The sequence below is a fragment of the Perognathus longimembris genome, chromosome 7, assembly GCF_023159225.1.
Source record: "Perognathus longimembris pacificus isolate PPM17 chromosome 7, ASM2315922v1, whole genome shotgun sequence".
NCBI lineage: Eukaryota > Metazoa > Chordata > Mammalia > Rodentia > Heteromyidae > Perognathus > Perognathus longimembris.
This window is the reverse complement of record NC_063167.1, coordinates 67,968,744-67,994,313: the sequence shown is the minus strand read 5'-3', so window position 1 is coordinate 67,994,313 and position 25,570 is coordinate 67,968,744. Positions and strand designations below refer to the sequence as shown.

Here is a 25,570-nt window from a genome sequence, read left to right as displayed (position 1 = left end):
ACTTTATAAGTAAATGAATCATCCAGGGATGAATGGTTCATGCCTGTAATCCTCAATACTCAGGAGGCTGAAATCTGAGATATGTGGCTCAAAGCCAGCCCAAACAGGAAAGTCTGTGAGATTCTTATCTCCAATAACTATCAAAAGCCAGAATTGGAGCACTATATTTGAGCAAAAATGTTCAGGGACAGTGCCCAGACTCTACGTTCAAACCCCAGGACCTATGAGTACACACACACACACACACACACACACACACACGCACACACACACAAGCATTTGTGTGCACACACACACGTAAATGAATTACCTGGACACTAGTGACTCACACCTACAACCGAAGCTACTCAGGAAGCTGAAAGTAGAAGTATTATTGATTCAGGTCAGGCAGGGAGCAAACTCTGAAAGAATTAAAATAACTGCAAGAGGGCACCAGTGGTTCACATCTGTAATCCTAGCCACTCAGGTGGCTGAGATCTGAGGATTGTTGTTCAAAGCCAATTCAGGCAAGAAAATCAGTGAGACTTATTTTTAACAAACAACTCTGAAAAAGTCAGAAATGGAACTGTGGCACAGTGGTAGAGCCTTGAGCAAAAAGAAGCTCAAAAAGACAGTGCACAGGCCCTGAGTTCAAGCTTCAGGACTGGCCCCCCCCCCCAAAAAAAAGAAGAAAAGAAAAATTAAAAAAGACACCAAAAAGCACAGGTATCAAAGCAGAGCAGAAAAACGAACTTGCGGCAATGGTAAAACTTAACAGGTAAGGCGTTATTGGAGGACATTAGTTGGGTCGGCAGGATGTGCCTTTGGGGGGCATCTTTCCCTGTCTCTTCTTCCAAACCTTATCTGTTTCCTGGATACCAGGAAGTGACTTTGTTCTGTCATACTCTTCCACCACAATGATCTGCCTCTCTGTATGTAGCACAGCAACAATGGAGCCAACTAACTGAAAGACTGAACCTTGGAAACCATAATTTTTAAAAATCCTCCTCTTTTAAATTATTTCCTCAAGTATTTTGTCATAGCACAAAACACTGCTGAATACTAAAAATTATTTTTAAAAATTGATAAAAGACTCTATACAAAGAAATGGAAAAACACAACACATTTATGGATTAGAAAAATCATTGAACTATCCATAAGATGATCTACACATACAACACAATTCCTAGCAGAATGGCAATAACATTTTTGACAGAAATTTGGGGGGAAAATCCAATATATTACCTTAAATAACCAAAACAATCTGAGAACTAAAAGTTGGAAGATTATACTAGCTCACTGTAAATTATATTTTAAATGAAGAGTAAGTTAAACAATATGGTACTTGTACAAAAACAGGCACATCAACCACTAGAATAGAACAGAGGGTCCATAAACAAGTCCAAGCAGGTGTGGCAATTGACATTTGGCAAGGACACCATGCAGACACCAAGAGGGGAGTCTTATGTTCTTTTGTTCGGATGTGTCCTTCCTCATGTGCTCCCACTAACATTAGCCTCTTTCTTTAGATATCCCAATAAACCTCAGCTGAGTAAAGAGTTTCCTTACATGAGATCTGTAGTAGATGAGTCTCCCATTAGGAGGAAGTGAAGCAGAAACAGTTCCACATGCCAATATGTAGCAGCACTAATTAGAACGCAACCACGCTGCAAAGAGGCTTACCTTTCTTGAGTAACTGCATAATATGCGTGTTCCCAGGGTGCTAGAATCCTAGGATTCTGCTAGGAATTCCTCACGCCAAGTGATTTTTGCCATCAGCTCTGATGTTCATAATTTCTTTCCTTTGGATAACTTAAGTTTTTGCTCTTGTTTTTCCAGGACCTTGAAATGAACCATCAGTTTATTTGATAGGTGTCTGATTTTATAAATGTAAACACATAAATATAAACTTCCTTCTTAGAACTGTCTTTGCTACATCACATGTATTCTAGTGAATTGTATGTTCTTTTCCATTTAATTCCATAAATTTTCAAATTCTCCTGGTTTGTTAAATGAGAAATCTCCATGTGTTCATATAATTTTTGTAGTGTCTCTTGCTTTTAATATTCAGTGTTATTGCATTATTATCTCATAAAATGCAATCGATTATTTTCTTTTTCTCCTTTTGTTAAGACTTTCTTTGTGAACTCAAAGGTGTTCCATTTGGAGAAAGTTCTGTGCGCTTAAGAGAAGGATGTTTATTTCAAAGCTCTTTAGTGAACATTCTGTAGGCATTTCTATACTTGATGTATGGTACAGTTTGACTCTTAAGGTTCTTTGTTTTTTCCTGGATAATATGTTGATAAGAATGTGGTACTTAAATCTCCTACTGTTATTGTCCAGGATGTGTCTTTTTACATCCAGAATATTTGTCTTTAGGTAGCTGGGGCCACACATATTTTGTGAATATATAGCTACAATAATATACCCTTGATGAATTGTTCCCTTTTATTAGTACATAGTGACTTATTTTATATCTTGTTGCTACGTAGGCTTGAAGTCTCCTTTATGAGAAAATTGTTGCTTTACTGCTTTCCATCCTTTTCACTTTTGGTCTGTGTGTCTTTGCACAAAATCATATGCACTTCAGACAATGAACAGTTGGACCTTCCTTACAAAATGCAATAATCTAGTCTGTATTAAAAATCTAGTCTGATTACAAAGATCATTAAAATTTAATGTTATTATTCTGAAGCATGTGCCTATATATTCCTATAATTTTGTTGATTTCCCTACTAGTTGATTTGAGAACTTTTTGCTCTTTTCTCTCTTCTTTATTCATTTTGGTGTTTGCTGGTTAAATATATTTGATTCTTTTCTAAATTTTATTGGTTTACTATTCATCTCTTTCTGAGTTCTCCTTATTACAACTTTTCCCCTCATCTGTATGTAGCAGTCCTTTAAATATCTTCTGGATTTGTGGTCATGAATCACCTTATTTTATGCTTGGAAGGTCTTTATTTCTTCATCAGTTGTCAAAGAGAACTTTGTAAGATATAGTAATCTTGGATGACAGTTATATATACCCTTCAGCGTTTGAAGGGTACATACTCCATGTTTTCCATGTTTCATGACTTCTAAGGTTTTGCTAAGATGTTTGATATAACTCTGATAAAGTTGCTTTTGTAAGTTAATACATATTTCTGACAGCTTTCAATATTCTTTTTTCTATACTTTGGGCATTTAAAATAAAATACGCTATGGAGACATCACTTTCGGTCATATATATTTGAAGGTTTGAAATGCCTCCTAGATATGGATTTCCATATTTGCCCCTAGATTTTGGAAATATTTCCACTATATTTTCAATGGATAGTTTCCCCATGGCTCCAGTTAGTAATGTCCTTCTTATATAACAAAGGTTCTTATCATTCAACTAGGTCCTCAAGATCTTGAAAATTAAGGTCATGTTTGTTTCTTACTTTCTTGCTCTATAGTAGTCCCTTGATTTGACCTCAGTCTCTAATATTTCTTCTGATTGATGTAGACCACTGACAGTGCTTTCAACAGTGTTTTAATGTGATTCATTGAATATTTCATTTATAAGGTTTTAAGTTTTTATAAATCTCATTTTCCTTACTGAATTTTTCATCCAACTTACTGAATTTCTCATCCAGATATTGAATTGACTTCCTTACCTATTTGTATGTACCATCTTAAAGTTATTGATATTTTTAAAGGTAGATTTTTGAGTTCTTTTTTAGTATCTGAACCATTTCAGTATCTACTTTTGGGTTCTGTTTGGAGGAAATACAAATTTTCATAGAAGTCACTTAACCATTTTTTTTTCATTTTTCTTGTTTCTATGATGTGGCTTAAAGATCTGTTGGAATGGAAACTTCTTGCACATTTTAAATTATATTTTATTATGTTTAAGTACTTGTAAAAAGAACATACCATTCAACATGTCAGTTTATGAACACAGTGCATCTCAATCAATATCTCTTGTTTCATCCTTCTCCCAATCCTTCTAAAATGCACCCATCCCCTCAATTTTCTTAGTTTCATAGTATATACAGTAAATATTATGACTGTGTTCTCCCCATTTCTCTTTTCATTCATCTACTCCCTCTCCTTCACCTTATACACTCATACACACCCCTTTCATGTACCAGCTTCCTGATATTCATTTTGTTAGATGGTGAGTTGGTTGTTCTAACGAATTGCACCAGATACTATACCTGGTATATATTTGTGTGCATGTGCACATGATCTCATATGTGTTTACCTCTATATTTATACATTAGATCTAACTTCCACATATGAGAGAAGGTATATATCATTCACTTAGCAGTTTTTCCAGGTCCATTCATTTCTTTGCAAATCATGTAATATCATTCTTCCTAATGAATTAGTAATGTTCCACTGTGTGTATATACGACATTTTGTTGATCTGTTCATTCACTGAAGGACATCTGGGCTGTTTACATATGTTGGCTGCGAATAGTGCAGTAAGGAACATATTTGTGCAGGTGAGTTAACTGTATCCTGTAGCCTTTGCATGCTACCCATCTCTCCCCAAAGCCATACACGTGATTTTGTTTCAGAGTTGTGGAGACATAGTACAATTCAAAAAAACAACCAAATGACAACAACTTACAGAAACTCTTGAATTGAATATAGTAAAAAATTTCAGTTCTTCCTATTATTTTCTGAGCTATTAGATTCTTATTCAGAAAGTTGTGACCTACATGTGCATTTCCCCTATATTTTTCTCTAGTGGTTTTAAGACTTTTACATATTACTTGAAGGTCTTTGATACATATTGAATTGGATTATGTACAGGGTAAGAGTGATATACTTCACTCTTCCTCATGTAGATATGGATCTCCAGGTTTTCTAGCACAATTTGTTAAGGAGACATTCTTTTTTTTAAAAAAATGTGTTTTGGTACAGTTAATTGATCATCAAATGACTATGGTAAGGGTATGTTTATTTCTGGGTTTTCCACTCCATTGCTCTTCATGTCTGTTTTTTATCCACTGCAGTGCTGTTTTTATTACTATTGCTTGGTATTCTAGTTTGAGATAAACTGTTATGAAACTTGCAGCCTGACTCCTTTTGCTAAGGATTGCTTTGGCTATCTGTTTTTTTCTTTCTTGTTAAATGGCAAATGTATGCAGTTTTTGTGAAGAAAGTCACTGAAATTTTCATTGGGAGTTTACTGAATATATAAGTCGCCTTTGGTAATATAGTTATAACATTATCATTTCTTCCAATCATTGAATATGAAAGGTCTTTTTATTTCCAAGATTTTTTTTTTTTCGCAACTCCTGGGGCTTGCTCTCTGGGTCTGAGCACTGTCCCTGGCTTCTTTTTGCTCAAGGCTAGCACTCTATGACTTGAGCCACAGTGCCACTTCTGGCTTTTTCTGTTTATGTGATGCTGAGGAATTGAACCCAGGGCTTCATGCGTGCTAGGCAAGCACTCTACCATTAAGCCACAGTCGCAGCCCTCTTCCAGTATTTTTAACTTTGGTTTTTTAGTATTTTATACCTTCTCCTGTAGATGTCTTTTACCACCATTTGCTTTTATTCCTAGTTTTTATGAGTATGTTGTGACTGGGGTTGTTCCCTGATTTCTTTCTCAATGAGTGCATAGATCTATAGAAAAGTTATTGACATTGACATACTGATTTTGTATTCTATTAATTTACTAGAAAATATTTATCAGATCTGAAAGTCTTTTGGTGGCTCCTTTAGGGTCTTCCAGGTCATATTATCTGCAAGTAGAGATAGTTTATATCCCTTTTTAAATTCTTTTCCTTCTGGCTCTGGCTAAGATTTCAAGTAGTATATGGAATAATAATGGTAAACATAGACATAGTTAACACCTTGCTGATTTCAAAGGAAATGTTCAAAAATTTCTCCATTAAGTATGATGTTGGCTTGTAGTTGCTTATTGTTGATCTATTTAGGATTTTATATCTTCTTGGTTTCATTTTCATAGGTCTTTTATGTCTAGAAATTTGTCAGTTTCTTCTAGGTTTTCCAACTTATTGGATTATAATTTTTCAAAACACATTCCCTAATGATCCTGGGACTTTAGTGGTATTTGATATAACATTTCCCATTTACTAATTTGCATCATCTCTTTTTTAGTTCCTTCCTTCTTTCCTTCCTTCCTTCCTTCCTTCCTTCCTTCTTTCCTTCCTTCCTTCCTTCCTTCCTTCCTTCCTTCCTTCCTTCCTTCCTTCCTTCCTTCCTTCTTTCCTTCCTTCCTTCTTTCCTTCCTTCCTTCCTTTCTCTTTCTGTCTGGTGAAGCTTGAACTCACTGTTCCTAAGCCTCTTTGTAGCATTCTACCACTGGAGCCACAGTTCCACTTTCAGTTTTGTTGGTTTTTTGTTTGTTTTGTCTTTTTTTTTTTGGCTTTTTTTATTAATTAAATTTTGTTGAGAAGGTGTTGTGCAAAAGGGGTACAGTTACATAATAAGGCAGTGAATACATTTCTTGTGATATCTTCCACCCTCATTTTTCTTTTCCTTCCCTAAATCAAGTAGGCATATATACAATATCCAGTGTACCAAAATCATATATAGTAACCACGTAGCATATGTCAAAGGAAATTCACCTAGAACTTCAAATGTAGGTCTATTCTAGACCTTTTTATGTTTAGTAGTTGTTTGGTTTTAGATACATAATGTAAGGTCGCTGACCCAAACCTATGGAAATACCATTTGACAAGAAGTTTTTTGTTTCACAGACCTGATCTCTACTGCCCCCCCAGCCACCCTAACAGTCATATATCAAGGAGACCATGCCCCTTTGTTCTCTGTGTTCTAGGCTTGTCTCGCTCAACATGATTTGTTCAAGTTCTGACCATTTCCCTGCGAATACCAATATTTTGTCATTTCTAATCACTATGTAGTATTCCATTGTGAATAGGTACCACATTTTTTGGATCCATTCATCTGTACTGGGGCATCTGGGTTGTTTCCATATTTTGGCTATTGTGAATTGTGCAGCAATAAACATGGATGTGCAGATGTCCTTTTGATAAAATCCTGAGACCTGTTGTTCAGGATAGATGCCTAGGAGTGGTATGGCTGGGTCATAGGATATGTCTATGCTGAGCTTTTTGAGGAACCTCCATACTGTTCTCCAAAGTCGTTGTACTAATTTGCACTCCCACCAACAGTGGAGAAGGGTTCCTCTTTCCCCGCATCCCCCCCAGCATTTGCTGTTGGCTGAGTTCAGAGTATAGGCCATTCTAACTGGAGTGAGGTGGTATCTCAGGGTTGTTTTTATTTGCATTTTCTTGACTACCAGGGATGTTGAACATTTCCTCATATGTTTCTTTGCCATTTTTATCTCTTCTGTCAAGTCTCTCTTTAGCTCCTTTGCCCATTTAATAATTGGTTTAGTGGGTTTGGAGGGGGTTAGTTGTTTGAGTTCTCTGTAGATGATGGATATTAGGCCTTTTTCTGTTGCTGTGCTGGTGAAGATCCTTTCCCATATGGTTGGATGTCTTTCTAGTTTGGTGGTTCAGCTGTGCAGAAACTTTTTATTTTGTAGTCCCATTTGTCGAGACTCTCCCCTATCTTTTGTGCCGCTGGGACAACCTGTGCCTATAAGTTCTAGCGTCTCTCCTACTCTGTCCTTCAGTAGTTTCAAGGATTCAGGTCTGATGTTGAGGTCCTTAATCCATTTTGAGTTGATCTTGGTCCATTCTGATAGGCTAGGGTCTACTCTGAGTTTTCTACATGTGGCTGCCAAGTTTTCCCAGCACCAGTAGTTGAAAAGGCTATTTTTTTTTCCATTGTATGTCTTTAGCTCCTTTGTCGAATATCAGCTGACTGTAAGAATGTGTCTTTATTTCTGGGTCTTCTATTCTATTCCATTGGTCTTCAGGTCTGTTTTTATACTAATACCAGGCTGTTTTTATTATGATGGCTCTATAATAGAGCTTGAAGTCTGGTATTGTGATTCTTCCCACACTATTTCTTTTGCCTAGAATTGCTTTGGCTATTCTAAGTCTTTTGCTGTTCCATATGAATTTATGGGTTGTTTTCTCTATTTCAGTGAAGAATGTAGCTGGGATCTTGATGGGGATTGCATTGAATTTGTATAACATTTTGGGCAATATGGCCATTTCCACAACATTGATTCTGCCTACCCATGAGCTTGGGAGGTCTTTCCATCTCCTTGTGTCCTTTTCAATTTCCTTTTTTTTAGATTTTTATAGTTCTCATTAAATAGGTCATTCACATCTTTAGTTAGCTTAATCCCTAGGTAAGTTATTCTTTTTTTAAAACTATTGTAAATAGTATTATTTCCATAATTTCCTTTTCTGCTTATACATTGCTGGTGTACAGAAAAACAACTGATTTTTGTGGGTTGATTTTGTATCCTGCTACTTTGCCAAAATGGTTTATTAGGTCTAGGAATTTGGGGACTGATTTTTTTTGGGTTCTTCAGATATAAGATCATGTCATCTGAGAACAGGGATAGTTTTATTTCTTCTTTGCCAATCTGGACCCCTTTGATGTCCTCCTCTTGCCTTATTGCTATGGCTAGGGATTCCAGCACTATGTTGAATAGAAGCGGGGAGAGTGGGCATCCTTGTCTTGCTCATGAGTTCAGGGGAAATGGTTTTAGTGTCTCCCCATTTAATATGATATTAGCAGTTGGTCTGTTGTATATGACTTTTATTGTTTTAAAGAATGTTCCCTCTATTCCTATTCTCTCCAGGGCTTTTAACATGTATGGGTGTTTTATTTTGTCAAAGGCTTTTTGGGCATCAGCTGAGATGATGATGTGGTTCTTGGTCTTAGCTCTGTTGATGTGGTGAATTACATTTGTTGATTTGTGGATGTTGAACCATCCTTGTGACTGTGGGATAAAGCCTACTTGATCATGATGTATAATTTTCTTAATCAGTTTCTGGATTCTGTTAGCTAATACTTTGTTGAGGAGCTTTGCATCTGTGTTCATTAGTGATACTGGTCTGTAAGTCTCTTTTTTTGTTGGGTCTTTGCCTGGTTTGGGGATGAGTATATTAGCTTCATAGAATGAGTTTGGCATTTCTCCCTCTGTTTCTATTTCACAGAAGGGTTGAGGAGTATTGGTATTAGCATCTCACTGAAGGTATTATAGAATTCATTGGTGAATCCATCTGGGCCTGGGCTTTTCTTTGTTGGGAGGCTCTTGATTACCTCCTGTATCTCGCTGTAAGTTATTGTTTTATTTAGTTCATTTATTTCTTCTTGATTCAGTTTGGGCAGTTTATACTTCTGTAAGAATTGATCCATTTCTTTAAATTCTTTGTTCTTTAGTGAGTAAAGGTTCTGGAAATAGTTCCTTATGATTGTTTGAATATCGTGTGTGTTTGTTGTAATTTTTCTGGTGGAGTCCCTGATCTTATGAATATGAGTCTCTTCTCTTCTGTTTTTTGAAGTCTTGCAAGGAGTCTGTCAATTTTATTTTCTCAAAGAACCAGTTTTTAGTTTTATTTATTTGTTGAATGATTTTTCTTTTCTTTTCTTTTTTTTGCCAGTCCTGGGGCTTGGACTCTGGGCCTGAGCACTGTCCCTGGCTTCTTTTTGCTCAAGGGTAGCACTCTGCCACTTGAGCTACAGCACCACTTCTGGCCATTTTCTGTATATGTGGTGCTGGGGAATCGAACCCAGGGCCTCATGTATATGAGGCAGGCACTCTTGCCACTAGGCCATATCCCCAGCCCTGTTGAATGATTTTTCTATTCTCAATCAGATTTATTTCTTCTTTAATCTTTGTGATCTCTCTCCTCCTAGTTGATTTAGATTCAATTTTTTCTTGTTTCTCCAGTCGTTTTAGCTGCATCATGAGGTTATTTACCTGTTCTGATTCCATTCTTTTAATGTGTGCACTGAGGGCAATGATCACTTTGTTTTTGAGTGGCTAGTTGGAGATAAGAGTCTCATAGGGACTTCTTTTGCCCAGGATGGCTTCAAACTGTGATCCTCAGATCTCAGCCTTCTGGGTAGCTAGGATTATAGGTGTAAGACACCAGCACCAGCTCTTGCTTATCTTTTTAAAGAAGTAACTGGCCCTTTGCATTATTCTTTTAGTCTCCATTTCATTATTTTTAGTATTCTTTTTATGATTCATCTCCTCACTTAAACTTCTATTTGGATCATTCTTATTTTTCCTAAGATCTCAAAGTATATCATTGGATTATGTAATTGGAGCTCTCTGATATTTTAATGTATGCCCTCACAACTATAAGCTTCCCTCTTAGAACAGCTTCTACGACATTCCAATGGTTTAGATAAGTGATAATTTTGTTTTCATTTGAATGCAGGACTTTTTAATTTACTCATTGATTTAACCAATGAGCCATTGAGTATTCAAAAGTGTATGTTTTCAATCTGCATATGTTTGTATAGTCACTGTATCCTTGCTTGCTCTTGATTTCTTGATTTTCTATTACAATAAGAGAAGAAACAACAAATTATTTCCCTACATATTGAATGTTGCTTTGTGGCCTACAATGAAACCTATCTTGGAGAAAGTTCCATGGACTACTGAGAAGAATGTGTATACTCTGTTGCTATTGGATGTAAAATTCAATACTTATTTTTTAAGTCTATTTAACCTGGTACAATTTAACTCTGAAGTTTATTTGTTGATTTTTTTCTGGATAATGTATACATTAATGAGAATAAAGTATTAAAATAATCTATTATCCAAGTATCTTGGCCTGTTTATACTGTTTGTTTTATGAAATTGGGTTTTTGACATTTGATATATATATTTGTGATTATATCTCCTGATGAATTATTCTCCTTCTTAATATGTAGTGATTTACATTATGTCTTCTGAATAAATTTTGTTTTGAAGTCTTCTTTGTCAAATAAGTACGTCTAATCTATCTTGTTTCAAGGGTGTACTTTTTTGGAAGATCATTCCCATCCTTCCATTTTCAGTCTTTGCTGCTGTTTCTTGCAGACATCAAACCATTTGGTTCTTGACTTTTCAATCTAATCAGCATCTTCTAATTGAAGAATTAGGATAATTTAATCTTGTGCCAGAATTCAGAGGTGTGTACTAATTCCTACTATTTTGATTTGCTGGGGGTATAGTTGTTTTGAATATTGTTTCCTATTCTTTCATCTTTATTTGTCTTAGAAGTTTGTTAGTTTACTGAATTAATCTTCTTTTCTAGTTTCCATCTGTTTTTCTAATCTTGTACTAGAATTTTATTTTCCCTAATATAATTGTGAATGTCTTTCTCCTCATCTATGAAAATCATTTCCATGATCTGAATGCTAGCTTTGTGCTCATGGAGTTCTTTCATTAGAAAGTGTGTGTTTTCCCTTTGATTTTAAATGATGTCTTCACTGAATATGATATTATTGGTTGTTTTCTGCAGTTTTTTTTTTTTTCTGGTAGTAGAGCTTAAACTCAGGAGCCTTGTGCTTCGCTTGACTCCCTTGTTTATGGTTAGCATTCTACTGATTGAGCTATGACTCCAGCCCTGCTTTTTCCTGGATGAGAAATGGAGTCTCATAGATCTTTCTGCCTATATTAGCTTTGAAATGTAATCCTCCAAGTCTCAAACTCCTGAGTAGTTAAGTGTGAGCTATTGATGACTGACTTCTCTTGCAGCTTTCAATATTCCTTCTTTATTCTGCACTTTCGTCTTTATAATATGAAAGAGTTCTTTTTGTGTCCCAAAATTCTTCCTGTACCTAAATTTCCATTTCTTTACAGATATTTAAATTTTTCTGTTGTCTCACTGAACAGTTTTGTTGTGCCTTTAGTCTATATCTCAGTGCAGACACATGAATGATCCCTTGTCTTTTCCTTTTTTGGTGCCAGTCCTGGAATTTAAAACTCTGGGTCTAGGGGCTCTCTTGGTTCTTTTGTGTTCAAGTGTTCAGTGTTTTACCATTTGAGCTACAGTTCCACTTTCTCCACTTCCAGCGTTTAAGTGGCTGATTAGATATGAGTCTCAAGGAATTTTACACCCTGGCTATCTTTGAACCATGATCTTCAGACCTAAGCCTCCTGATTAGGTAGGAGTACAAGCATGTGAACCACTGCTACATGGCATGTGTGATCTCTTAATCATGTCTCCAAGGTTTTGAATTGTGTTATTATTTCTTTGTAAATCTTGACCATGGCCTAATATTCTTTTTCCTGTTGCTCTTTCTGATTTTTACTGAGATTTTTATTTGATTTACTGAACTTTTCATTTGCAACATTTCAATGTGATTTTTCACCAGGTAATCTATGTCTTTTCTGATTTTCTTTCCCATATCGTATACTGTCTTCTTTGCTTTATTCATCTTTGAAATCATTGTTTTCACAATTAGACATTTGATTTTTTTCTTCATTGCTGTTTTTACTTCCTTTTCTTTTTGTCTTGTTTGTTTATCTGTTTTTGAGAGGGCACACTGGGGCACAGAAATGGAGGGGCACAGGGTGAACAAAAGCAGCAGTGATACTCAGTAGATACTGTACGACTTGTGAGTGGGAATGGGAGGGAAAAACTGGGAGAGAGCAAAGGAAGGGTGACAATGTCTAAAAAGAATTGTACTCATTACCTGAATTATGTAACTGTAACCTCTCTGTACATTACCTCTATAAGAACTTTTAAAAATTTTTATATACTTTTGAAATATTTTCAGAATTTTAACCACTGTGATATATTTTAAACTAATTATTAGAGTTATGGACATGCGGAGGAATCATGTTGCCAGGTTATTCATATTACTCTACATATATTTATTGTTTTATATATACTATTAGTATATACTACATAGTATGTACTAATAGTATGTACTATTATATTATAGTGTGTATGATTATATAGTATATATCTTTTGTACACATGAACACACACATATTCCCAATCATAAAAGAAAGGAGCAATGTAATATAAGCTAAGAAGTTTGCATTAGTGTAGAAAAAGTGATAACATTGATTATGATGTTAACAAAAGAGAGTAAAGAAAAAAGAAACATACAGAAAAGGAAGGAAAATAATATAAGATAATGATACAAAGAAAATTTGTTATGGAAAATAAAAAATGTAAAACAAAATAATCAAAAAGAGGTTACAAAATATTCTCCATTTTGAGGAGTGTGAGATGCTGCAGTATTTATTTCCAAGGCTTCTGGTTTTAGACTTTGCCAAGCACAAAGGCATGGCTGTTTGTTATGTTCTTTCTCAATTTCAGATAAGTCAAAGCACATGGTACCATAAGGAGGCTGAGCCCTGACCTCCATTGCCTGCTTACATGACCTAAGATGATGACTGACGAGGGTTTGTATTCATGCCAATGACCTCTACATGTATTCATGCTAGCAACTGTAGGAAATATATGTCAACTATTCTTGACATCATTATGACAAACATAAATACACTCATTTATAAGTATCGATGTTTTAAAGTGGATCACTGAATGCATAAATTAGTTATCTCTACCTAGGCAAGATATGAATCTAGGTTTTATTTTGTTTTCCATGACAAATGTTTATATGCAGTAAAATAGGTCTTTGAGGCTGGTTTTATTTTTTTGAAATACTGGGGCTTGAACTCAAGACCTTGCATTTGCTAGGTAGTTATATTTAACATGAGAATAATATTATGTATATATTATGCTGAGTCGCTAATTGTTTTTAACTTATTATATTCAACATGTCTTATTGGGAGTTACCCGGATAGTTGGGAAGTATGCCTTCCCATTTCTCTAGAAACTTTTAATGGTGGTATTTGAATTCTCTGTATTAGATTCCTAGCACCCAAATCATTAATGGAACACCCCCGGACTAGCACTTAATACAGATGAAGTACAGTATGAAAGAATTGAAAAACTTGTTGCTCATATAAACAGGAAATAGAATATACCTGATTAATTTTTTAATCTGCTTTAAAAGATACATGGGAAGATATGCAAGTGTATTAAATCAAGATGACCCTTTGAAGTCCTCTGAGAGATTAAAGGCAGCTCTTAATAGTTTGTAGCTAAGTCAACGGGTCTTGTCAAAGGGTTTCTAAAAACATTAAAGGTGTCTTCCATTTTAAGACTATTATTTCTCAAGAATAACTATGCATGTTGCTGTTAGGAATGAGAATGAACCCCTCTCATAGAAACCTAATTGTGTGTGTGTGCACGTGCACGTGCACGCATTTGTGGATGAGCACGTGCACATGCTGTTTATAGAACTTGAACTCAGGGCCTAAGCACTGTCCCTAAGCTTTATGTGCTCAAGATTAGTGCTCTATCCCTTGAATCACAGCTCCACTTTGGGGGGGGGGGGGCGGGTTGGCAGTTAATTGTGGATAAGAATCTCATGGACTCTACTACACACCTGGCTTTGAATTACAATCCTCAGATGTCAGCCTCCTGAGTAGCTAGGATGACAGGAGTGAGCTACCAGTACCCAGATGCCTCCTCATTTTTAAGTGGAAGACTTTGACTACCATTACTCACCACTTGGCACTGGGGATGCTGGCACTGGGCTTTAACTCAAGGCTTTGCACTGTTATTTATTTGGCTGATTTTCTACCACTTAGGCTCTGTATTCTGCCCATTTTTTGTAGTGTTGGACATTTTAGAGCTACATCTCACACAGTTTTCTGCCTACTGAATGACTAGGCATGAGCCATGGGCACTCACCTTGTAATTTGTCTTTTAGTATACCATTCTACCATTCTCATAATCAAGAAGTGTCCTTCTTGATACACTATGCTCAAAGATAATAATTGCTAAGACTTTATACAAATCACTAGAACATATATTTTGAGGACCTAGTGCCGCAACGGAGGGTAGTGAAAGATGGGAAGCTGGATTCATTCAGAAATTGCTTTCAGAGACAGCATATAGACTTGGATTTCTTACCAACGCAGGATTGCGGGGGAAAGCATAAGTAGTTCCTATTTAGGCTTGGTAAGGTCTCAGAAATTCCTTCCATGAAATATCTGCAAGCCTGAATTTTTTTTCTTTATTGTCAAAGTGTTGTACAGAGGGGTTACAGATTCATATGAAAGGCAGTGAGTACATTTCTTGTTCTACTTGTTACCTCCTTCCTCATTTTCCCCTCTCCCTCCTCCCCCTCTACCTCTCTCCCCAAGAGTTGTGCAGTTGGTTTACACCAAATGGTTTTGTAACTGTTGTTTTTTGAATAGTTTATCTTTTGGTTCTTTATCTCTCTATTTTGGTATTCCCTCTACCTTCCCCAGTTCTAATAAGCCTGAATTTCTTGCTGGAACAATGTAGAGAGGAAGCCAGAGGATTATCCATTCTCCCTTTCTGACCTGAAGATGTCTTAAAAACTCTGTTAAGAATACGAAATCTTGTATTTATTGCTTAAACAAGAAGCACAGAGTACTGTCCCTCCTACTTAAGCTTGCAGCTGTGTCTCCACTTTTCTGGGAGAAATGTATGAAATATATGGCTGGAGCAAGGCATGGATAATGCCATTTCCATTTATGCTCATAAATTCTGTCTTTTCAATCCCTTCCTGACAGGACCATGGACAGAGGCATTAGTGTTTCTCCTCAGATGGGTTATTCAAGTAAGCAAGGAAAGATATCAGAGGGAGTGCTATTACTTCCACTTAGGCTCAGACTTTTGTAATATATTACAAGTATATACAAAATACTATTAAAACACTCAAAGGTGTACAGAATAGGGAATGGAGGGCAGGGAAAGGAAAACAGGCTGACAGGGATGGGTACTAGTAGGAGGAGATTGGGCTAACAGGAAGGAAAAAGGAGTTTTAATACTGTCAAAATAGATTATTAGACAGGCACCAGTGTCTCCTTCATGTAATCAAAGCTACTGAGAAGGCTGAGATCTGAGGATCACGGTTTGAAGGCAGTCTGGGCAGGAAAGTATGTGAAACTCTTATTTCCATTAAACTATCAAAAGAATTGGAAGTAGAGCTCTCACTCAAATGTTAGAGCACTAGCCTTGGGCTGGGAGTATGGCCTAGTGGTAAAGTGCTCACCTAGTATATATGAAGCCCTGGGTTTGGTTCCTAAGCACCACATATATAGAAAAAGCCGAAAGTGGCTCAAGTGGTAGAGTGCTAGCCTTGAGCAAACAGAAGCCAGGGACAGTGCTCAAGCTCTGAGTCCAAGCCCCAGGACTGGCAAAAAACCAAAACAAACCAAATGTTAGAGCACTAGCCTTGAACAAAATAAGCTCAGGGACAGTACTCAGGCAGTGAGTTCAAGCTCTAAGACTGGTACACACACACACACACACACACACACACACACACACACGCGCGCGCGCACACACACACACGCCTGATTATTAACAACTATTAAAATAATGAAACTGAGTGGGCACCTGTGGCTCACCCTGTAATCCTAGCTACTCAGGAGGCTGAGATCTGAGGATCACAGTGCAAAGCCAGCCCGGGCAGGAAAGTCCATGAGACTATCTCCAAATAACCACCAGAAAACCAGAAGTAGCATTGTGGCCCAATTGATAGAGCACTAGCCTTGAACGGAAGAGCTCGAGGACAGCACCCAGCCAGGCCTGTAGTTCAAGCCCACGACCAACAGAATAATAAAATAAAATAATGAAACTGGCTGAAATTGTTTTGGGAATGAAGGGGAACATGGAAAGTCACAGAGATGGTGAGATTGGAATACAGTGTAAATGTATGGAAATATGACAATGAAATTCTCCTTGTATAGTAAATGTAAACTAAGTTTTAAAAGACATTGGATCATAGTCATAGAGATGTAAATTCAAGTCAAGGGTGCTATAACTACAATGAACTTTCTTAAAGATCATTCCATGAAAGAAAGGCAAAGACTGAAGGTGAATATGTCCTTTATGATAAGCCAACTATTGTGATGACATTAGTCCATTCTTTTTTATTTTTATTGTCAAGGTGATATACAGAGGGGTTACAGTTACATACATAAGGCAGTGAGTATATTTCTTGTCAAACTTGTTACCTCCTCCCTCATTTTTTCCCACCTTCCCTCCTGCCCACCCCCCACCCACAAGTTGTGCAGTTGGTTTACAACATATTGTCTTGTAAGTATTGCTGTTTGATTGGTTCACCTTTTACCCTTTGTCTCACCCTTTTGATGTTCCCATTTCTGTCCCTAATTCACATAAATGTATATACAAAACCCAGGGTACCAAAATCAAATACAGTGACAAGGGTTAAACCATAGGGAAGAAAAACAAAACAAAAAGGTATAAGTTCAAGTAGTATGCTGAAAATAAAAGAAAAAATGGTAAACCACTTATTTCCATAACTTGGAGTTCATTTAAGATAGCATCATCTTATGTGATCATGTGTATGTAGCAATTGAGCTACTGTGATCATCTGTTAGGACTATCCTAGACCTTTAGTACTTATTACAAATGAGGGAAACTATTGAGTCTATGTTTCTTTGGGCCTGGTTCACGTCACTTAGTATGATTTTTTTCCAAGTCTTCCCATTTCCTCACGACTGGAGTCAAGTCATTCTTTCTAAAAGAAACATAGAATTTCATGGTGTATATGTACCACATTTTATTGGTCCATTCATTCATCTACTGAGAGGCATCTGGGTTGGTTCCATATTTTTAATTGTGCTGCGATAAGCATAGTAGTGCTGGTAGCTTTTGTGTGATCTTGTTTGTAATCCTTTGGGTAATTGCCCAAAAGTGGGGTTTCTGGGTTATAGGGGGCTCTGTGATAATCCTTTTGAGGAACCTTCACACTGTTTTCCAGAGTGGTTGAGCCAGTTTACACTCCCACAACAGTGCTGTGGTGTTCTCTCTGGCCACATTCCCACCAGCAACTGTTGCTAGTTTTCTTGATAATGGACATTATTACTGGGGTGAGGTGGAATCTCAGTGTTGGTTTGATTTGCATTTCTTTTATAGCCAGTGATGTTGAGTACTTCTTCATGTGCCACTTGGCCATTCTCATTTCCTCTTCAGAGAACATGTCTAGGATAGTCCTAGCAGAAGAGCTAAATAGCTCAATAGCAATGTACATATGATCACATAAAATGATGCTAAGCGAAATTGGCTACAATATTTGGAAAAGTGGTTTATCTTTGTTGTTGTCATTTGCAACATACCATAGGAAATTATGCCTTTTTCTTTTATCTTTCTTCCCCATGGTTTTACCCCTGATGTCACTGTAACTGACTTTGGTACAATGGGTATTATATGCATGTTTAATGGAACAAGGGAAGGGGAACACCAAAATGGAGAGACAAAGGATAAAAGGTGAACCAATGCAACAGCAATGCTTACAAAACAATATGCTGTAAACCAACTGTACAACTTGGGGGTGTGTGGGGAGGGAACGGGGAGAGGGGAAGGTAGGAGAAAAAAGGAAGGAGGAGGTAACAAGTTTGATAAGAAATGTACTCACTGACTTATGAAACTGTAACCTCTCTGTACATTACTCTGAAAATAAATACTTTTTAAAAGAAAAAGAAGGAAAGAAAAAAAAAGAAAGTCTGAATATCCCACTCACGATATTGACATAATATTTCACATCTAGGCTACTATTGTGAATAATGTTACTATGGTGGACATGGGAAGTTCAAATGTGTCTTCAAGATCTGATTGCAATTTTGGAAAAATTTCCATCAAGCATAATTACTGGATCATTAACAGTTTTTCTATTTTTAACTCTCAGGTGAAGAACCTCCCTCCTATTTAGAAATTTGCATTCTTACCAACAATGTACAAGTGGCTCCAGTTCTACATATCTTCATCAGTCTTTATGTATTTTTCCACTAAATAATAGCCATCTTAGCCAGGTGCTGGTGGAGCACATCTGTAATCCTAGATACTGAGATCTGAGAATCAAAGATCTAAGGTAATCTGGGGAAGACAAATCTGAGAGATTCTTATCTCCAATTAACAAGCAAAAAGCTCAAAATGGAGCTGTGGCTCAAGTGGTAGAGCACCAGCCTTGAGTTTAAAAAAAAGCCAAGCAAGAGCCCAAGGCCTTGTGTCCAGGCCCCTGTACTGACCCAATAAATACACAAATAGCATCCTAAAAAGTATGATACCTATTTCTGCCCCAATGTTTTATTTTTTTCATTATGTTTTATTATAATAACCATCATGTACAGAGGGGTTACAGTTACATGAGTCAGGTAATGAGTACAGAAGTTTGAACGCAGGCCTTGTACTCTTGCACGTAGATAGCCAATTTTTCCAGCACAATTTGTTGAAGAAACTAGACTTTCTTCCAATCTGTATTTTTGGCTCCCTTATCAAATATTGTTGTAAGGTAAATTATCAGAGAAACCACATTTTGAAGGATTGAATCTTGGAGTCTTTATTAGAGCATTAGCAGTCTGCAGTCAGCTAGTTTTTTCAAAGGCCTGCAGCCTGCAGATACCCTTAACACCATTAGGAAACAGGCCAGAGAGGAAAGATAGGAAAAAAAAAAAAAAAAGAAAAAAAACAATACCAACAAACCAATTCAGCTCCAATGGAGAGCTGACTTGGGACACCATGGTGACCAGAGCTAAGCCAGGAGACAGGACACAAACATGGAGACATGTGGCATGGTGTAAATGACACCTGAGCTGGTCTGACCCTAAGTAGGGTCAGATCAGGGACCAGGGTCACAGGAAGCTCCCAGTCCCAAGCACCAGACTGACAGGTTCAGTAACCTATAGGCCAAGTGCCTACCCCTGTCTCCAGGGATTCAGGCTCACCCATCACCTGGGGGTGTGACTTCCCTTCCTCTATGAATTGAGGCACACCCATGCAGGCAAGATGCCAGATCATACAATTCATATGGGCAAGATGGCACTGGCCAGATCTGACCTCCTTACGTCAATATTACGTGGCTTTTTGTCAGTGGGTTCATTCCTTGATCTTCTATTCTCCTCCATTGGCCCTCAGGCCTATACTTGTGCCAGCATTATTTTTATGACTATGTCTATGTAATAGTTTGAAATTTGGTACTGATGCTTCTCCAACACTGTTCTTTCTGCGAGGTATTGTTTTTGCTATTCGGGGTCTTTTATTATTCCATATGAAATTTTGGATTGCTTTCTCTATTTCTTTGAAGGAAGTTGTTGGGATTTTGATGGCTATTGAATTGATTTTGTGAATTACTCTGGGCGGCACTGCCATTTTTACGATGTTAATTCTTCCAACCCAGGAGCATAGGTTTTTCCATTTCCGTAAATCTGCTTTGATTTCTTTTTTCAGATTTTTAAACTCTTCACATTAGAGGACCTTCACATCTTCGGTTATGTTAGTTGTTAGGTATTTAACTTTTTTTTTTGCCAGTCCTGGGCCTTGAACTCAGGGCCTGAGCACTGTCCCTGGCTTCTCTTTGCTCAAGGCTAGCACTCTGCCACTTGAGCCACTTCTGGCCGTTTTCTATATATGTGGTGCTGAGGAATTGAACCTAGGGCTTCATTTATACGAGGCGAGCTCTCTTGCCACTAGGCCATATTCCCAGCCCCATATTTAACTTTTTTTAAGGCTACTACAAATGGCAATGTTTTCCTAATTTCAGTCTCAGTCATCTCATTGTTAGCATACAGAAAAGTTACTGATTTTTATAGGTTTATTTTAAACCCTGATACTTGACCAAAGTTTAAGATCCTCTCAAGTAACTTGGGGCAAGTATCAATATAGTCCTTTAAATACAAGATCATGTAATCTGCAAAGAGAGTATTACTTCTTCCCTACTTGGATGTTTTTTCTCTTGCCTTAATGCTATTCCTAGGATTCCAGTACTGTGTTGAAAAGGAGTAGATGTAGATGTCCTTGTTTCAATTCTGATTTTAGAGGAAATGGCTTTAATTTTTTTTTATCACTGAGTATAATGCTGGCTGTGAGTTTCATATATAGCCTTTATTATACTGAGGAATGTTCCATGGATTCCTAGCTTCTCCAGAGCTTTTATCATAAAGGGTATTGAATCTTGTCAAATGTTTTTTTCTGAGATGATCATATGGCTCTTGTTCTTGCTTCTGTTGATGAGTTGAATTGCATTTATTGACTTATGTATATTGAACCAGCTTTGCATTCCTTGAATAAATCCCATTTTATTATAGTATATGTTTTTTGGTTTTTGGTGTTTTTTTGCTTTGGTGTTGAATTTGGTTAGCGAGAATTTTATTGAGAAGCGTTGCATTGATGTTCATCAAAGAGATGGGTCTATAGTTCTCTTTCTTTGATGGGCCCGTATCTGCTTTTGGGATGAATGTTACGCTGGCTTCATAGAATGAGTTTTGTAGTGATCTTTCCCTTTCTATTTCATTGAAGATTTGAGGACAGGAATGAGTTATCCTTTGAAAGCCTTACAGAATTCTGCAGTAAATCCATCAGGTCCTGGGCTTTTCTTGAATGGAAGGTCTTTTATGGACATTTCTATTTCATTATTTGTTATGGGTCTATTTAGTTGGTTTAAATTTTCTTGGTTCAGTTTAGGTATATCAATGTTCTCTAGGAATGCATCTATTTCTCCTAGATTCTCCAGGTGCGTGGCATAAAGGTTGGCAAGGTATTCCCTTATAATATGCTGAATCCTCCTTGTTTCTGTTGTGACATTCCCATTTTCATCAATAATTTTATATATTTGACTGTGTTCTCTCCTTTTTAGTCAGATTTGCTAAGGGCCTGTCAATTTTAATTTTTTCAAAGAACCATTTGTTTATTCTTCCTGTGTTTTTAGTCTCTAATTCATTCATTTCTGAATTAATTTTTATTATTGTTTCCATCTACTGGTTGAGATTTTTTTCAAGGAGCTTGGTCCATCATTAATATGTTGATTTGAGCTTTCTCCAATTTGTTGATATAGGCACTCAGAGCTATAAATTTTCTTCTGAGTACTGCCTTTGCAGTATTTTCTGTGTTCATTTTTATAAAATTCCCCAAGTATTTGAATTTCTTTCCAAATCTCTTCACTGACCCATTCATTGTTCATTCAGCCATGTGTTGCTCAGTCTGTATGAATTAGAGCATTTTCTGTGATAGCTTTTGCTGTTGGGCTCTAATTTTATTCCTATTGTGGTCTGATAGGATGCAAGGAATAATTTCAATTTTTCTGAATTTGCACAGATTTGCTTTGTGAGCTAAGGGCTGCTGAAAAGAATGCATATTCTAATGCTGCTGGGTGATAAATACTGAAGATGTCTCTTAATTATAGTTGGCCAATGAAATTATTTAGGTCTAAGGTTTTGTTGCTGATAGTTTGCCTGGATGATGTATCCAAAGGTGACAATGATGTGTTGAAGTGGCCAACAATCAATGTGTTTAGAACTATGTGTTTTTAGAATGTTTGATGAAGTTGGGTGCTCCACCATTTGGTTCATGGAATTGTCATAACCTCCTGCAAGAAGAGTTCCCTTTATTATTATGTATTATCCTTCTCCGTCACTTATTACTAATTTAATTTGAAGTTAACTTATTACTAATTTAATTTGAAGTCTATTTTGTCTGTTTTAGAATTGCTACTCTGGCCTGTTTATGGGGGCCATTCACTTGGAAGATTTTTTCCAATGGTTCACTTTGAAAATGTGTCTGCTTCTGTTGGCAAGATGTGTCTCTTGTAAACAGCAGATGGACAGGTCTTGCTCCAACTAGTCACTATCCAACTATGTGTTTTAATTGGAGGGTTAAATCCATTGATAGTGAGAATTACGACTGAGAAGTGTCTGGTAAATCCTGCCACATTATTCACCTTCTTTGGGCTGTGCCTAAACTTTTCTTACTATATTTATCTGGTTCCCTTGTAAGGAGCATTTTGTCTGCAAATGTCGTGTTCTTGTAGTACATATTTATCTTCTGCAGTGGTCATTTAATATTGTTTCAATTTTTCTTTGTTATAGAATGTGTTTATTTTTCCTTTGGTTATGAAGGTAAGCTTTGCTGGGTACAGTATTCTGGGTTGTTTGACTTTGGTGTCTGGAATACATCAAGTGAGGCACTTCTTGCTTTCATGGTCACAGCTGAGAAATCTGTAGTTATTCTAATTCATTTCCCTTTTAAGTAATCAATCTTTTCTCTCTGATAGCGTTAAGGATTCTTTCCTTGGTCTCTATTGATCCTGTGTGGATTATATTGTGGAAGTAGGATGTTCTTTTCTGGTCTGGTTTGGCGTTTTAAAGGCATCTTGTAATTGCATAGGCCTTTCTTTTAGGATATTTGGGAAGTTATCTTCTAGAATTCTGTAAAATATGTATATTTTCCCCTTAGTTGCCTGCTCTTCTTCCTTGTTACCTATCAGCTGCAAATTCATTCTTTGAATTGAGTCCCAAAGTTTTTGCAAGCTCATTTCTTGTTTCTTAGATTGGTTATGTATAATTACCTCCTCTTACTCTATTATATCTGCTCTATCTTCATATAGCCCCAAGAACCTGCCTTATAGGTCATCTATTCTGCCACAAAGACTTTCTACTTGATTGTTTTTGTTTTCTGTTTATTTCTGAGGCCTTTTACTTCTGTGGAAGTAATTTTAGAATTTCTAAGGACTTCTTTAGTTCAATGATTTATTTGTGTTTTCCTTAATTTCCTTTAACTGGGTGGGGGGGTTTTCATTGGACTCATTTGTCCTCTGTTGGACTTCATAGAGCTTCTTGTTTCTGTCTTCTCTGAATTCTTCTATTATTCTTTGGTTAATCTTGTCATGCTTCCAAATATCTTATATATCCTTTCTAACTTTTCATTAATTAAATTTATTAGCAATATTTCTAGTACATCTTGTGAGCTGTCTTCTAGGTCTTGTTTTCCTACTCCATTGTCTGGTTCTTTTCTGTGAGTTACATTTCCTTGGACTTGTATATTCCTAGTATTTCTGTGATATGTTCTGCCCATTTGAAGACCCTTTTGGTTTTATCTTTGGGGAACCTGTGTTCTTAATAGATTGTTTCCTGAGTTGTTGAGTGACTAGGCAGCTGGTGTTCTGTTTCTTCACGGAGATTTGCTTATCTGGGTTCTGGATTTGTGGAGACTGTTGAGTGAAGATGTAGAATTCATTTGTGGTGTAGAGCTATACTGTTAAAATGTGACTATCAGATGAAAGTATTCAGGTTAGGTGAGGTTAAAATAGAGAGGGGGTAGTTTTCCAGGGATATATATGAGTGAGAGAGGTCTAAGTTAATAGAGAAAGGAAGGGAGTAGAGGGAGTGCAATGAGTGCAATGGAGAATGCAAATGAGGAAGAAAAATCCTTGTATTCTACACTAAAGAAGGAAGTTGAATACCGAGAAATTAGTTCAAACACTCTGAGCCCTAATGCTATCTACTCTAAAAGCCTAGGGTTACTGCTGATATCTATCTAATTATACCTCTACTTTTGAACAGAAAAAGGCAATATAGAGAAAATAGGATATTGTATGTGCATATGTAACAAACCTGACAACAGTTCAATAAACCAGAACATTTAACTTGGAGATTTGTATGCTTTAAAAAACGGTGAGGATAAAGAAAGAAAAGAAAAAAAGAAACTCTCTACTCAGTGTGTCAGAGATAAGAGCTGTTCCATACTACAGTTTCTATAGGATTAGCGCCTTCTTGGTTCCCTCAGTAATCTGTAGCCAGCCTCTAAGCCCAAGTTAGGGCCATGCTAGAAGGCATTCCTCAGTTCAGAGTTGTTAGATGACTCACTGCCATTGGAGCTATCCAGATTTTTGTGGCCACATAAGCTGGGTTGGAAGAAGTTTTCAGCTGCCTTTCCCTGCATGGGGGTAGTACAGCGCTTGGTATTGCTTTTCCCTGGTGATGTGCAGCTTCAAGGGGTGTTGCTGTTCACCAGCTAGTGTTTTTAAGACTGTTGGGATTTGTAATTCCCTGGTGCAGGGGCAGAACTGTGTCCCACTGGTCTTTCCTGGGTAGCCACAGAAGGCGTGGGAAAAGAGTATGCTTCTTTGCCCTTTTCAAATATGCCCCTCTTCTTAGGTTGGGGATCCAGTCCAGGTGCTCCGGGTTACCACAGAAGCTGGTCCCCCAGGAACAGGTCTCTAATGTAGTACTCATGGTTTCCAGAGTTGGTGCTGAGCTGGCCAGCAGCCTCACTGTGAGGCATCTCTCCATCTGGATTTGGCAGTCTCAATGCTGGACAGGATCCAGAGCAGCCCCACAGACACACAGCAGTGGTCACCTTGTAATTCTTGCTACTCAGAAGGCTGAGATCTGAGAATTGTGGTTCAAATCTAGTCTGGGCAAGAAAGTCTCTAAGATTTTTCTCTAATAAACTACTCAGAAAAAGCCAGAAGTAGTATTGTAGCTCAAGTGGTAGAGTGCTAGACTTGAGCAAAAGGGATTTCTAGAAATAGAAAAGCAAGTAAATCCAAAGTCAACAGAAGAAAGAAAACCCAGAAATAACAAGAGGAAAATTATTTATTGAACCATTATAAAAGGTTAAATAGGTTGCTGGTGGCTATAATTCTAGCTACTCAGGTTGCTTAGATCTAAGTATCATGATTCAAAGCTGGCTGAAGCAGGAAAGTCCATGAGACTCTTATCTCCAATTAGCCAACAAACAGCCAGAATTGCACTACTCTTTGAGCCAAAAAGCCAAGTGAGAGAACAAGGTCCTGAGTTCAAGCTCCAATACTAGCACACAAACAGACCAAAACAACAACAAAGACAATGTAAATAGATGCATAAGTCTACAAGTTAGAACTAACAGAGACTATATAATACTATA

At 37.1% G+C, this 25,570-nt stretch overlaps 1 pseudogene; it reads left to right on the top strand.

Annotated features, from left to right (window-relative positions):
* The first annotated feature begins 740 nt into the window (after positions 1 to 740).
* The window catches only part of LOC125355729, a 30,750-nt pseudogene continuing 5,920 nt past the window's right edge, over positions 741 to 25,570 (top strand).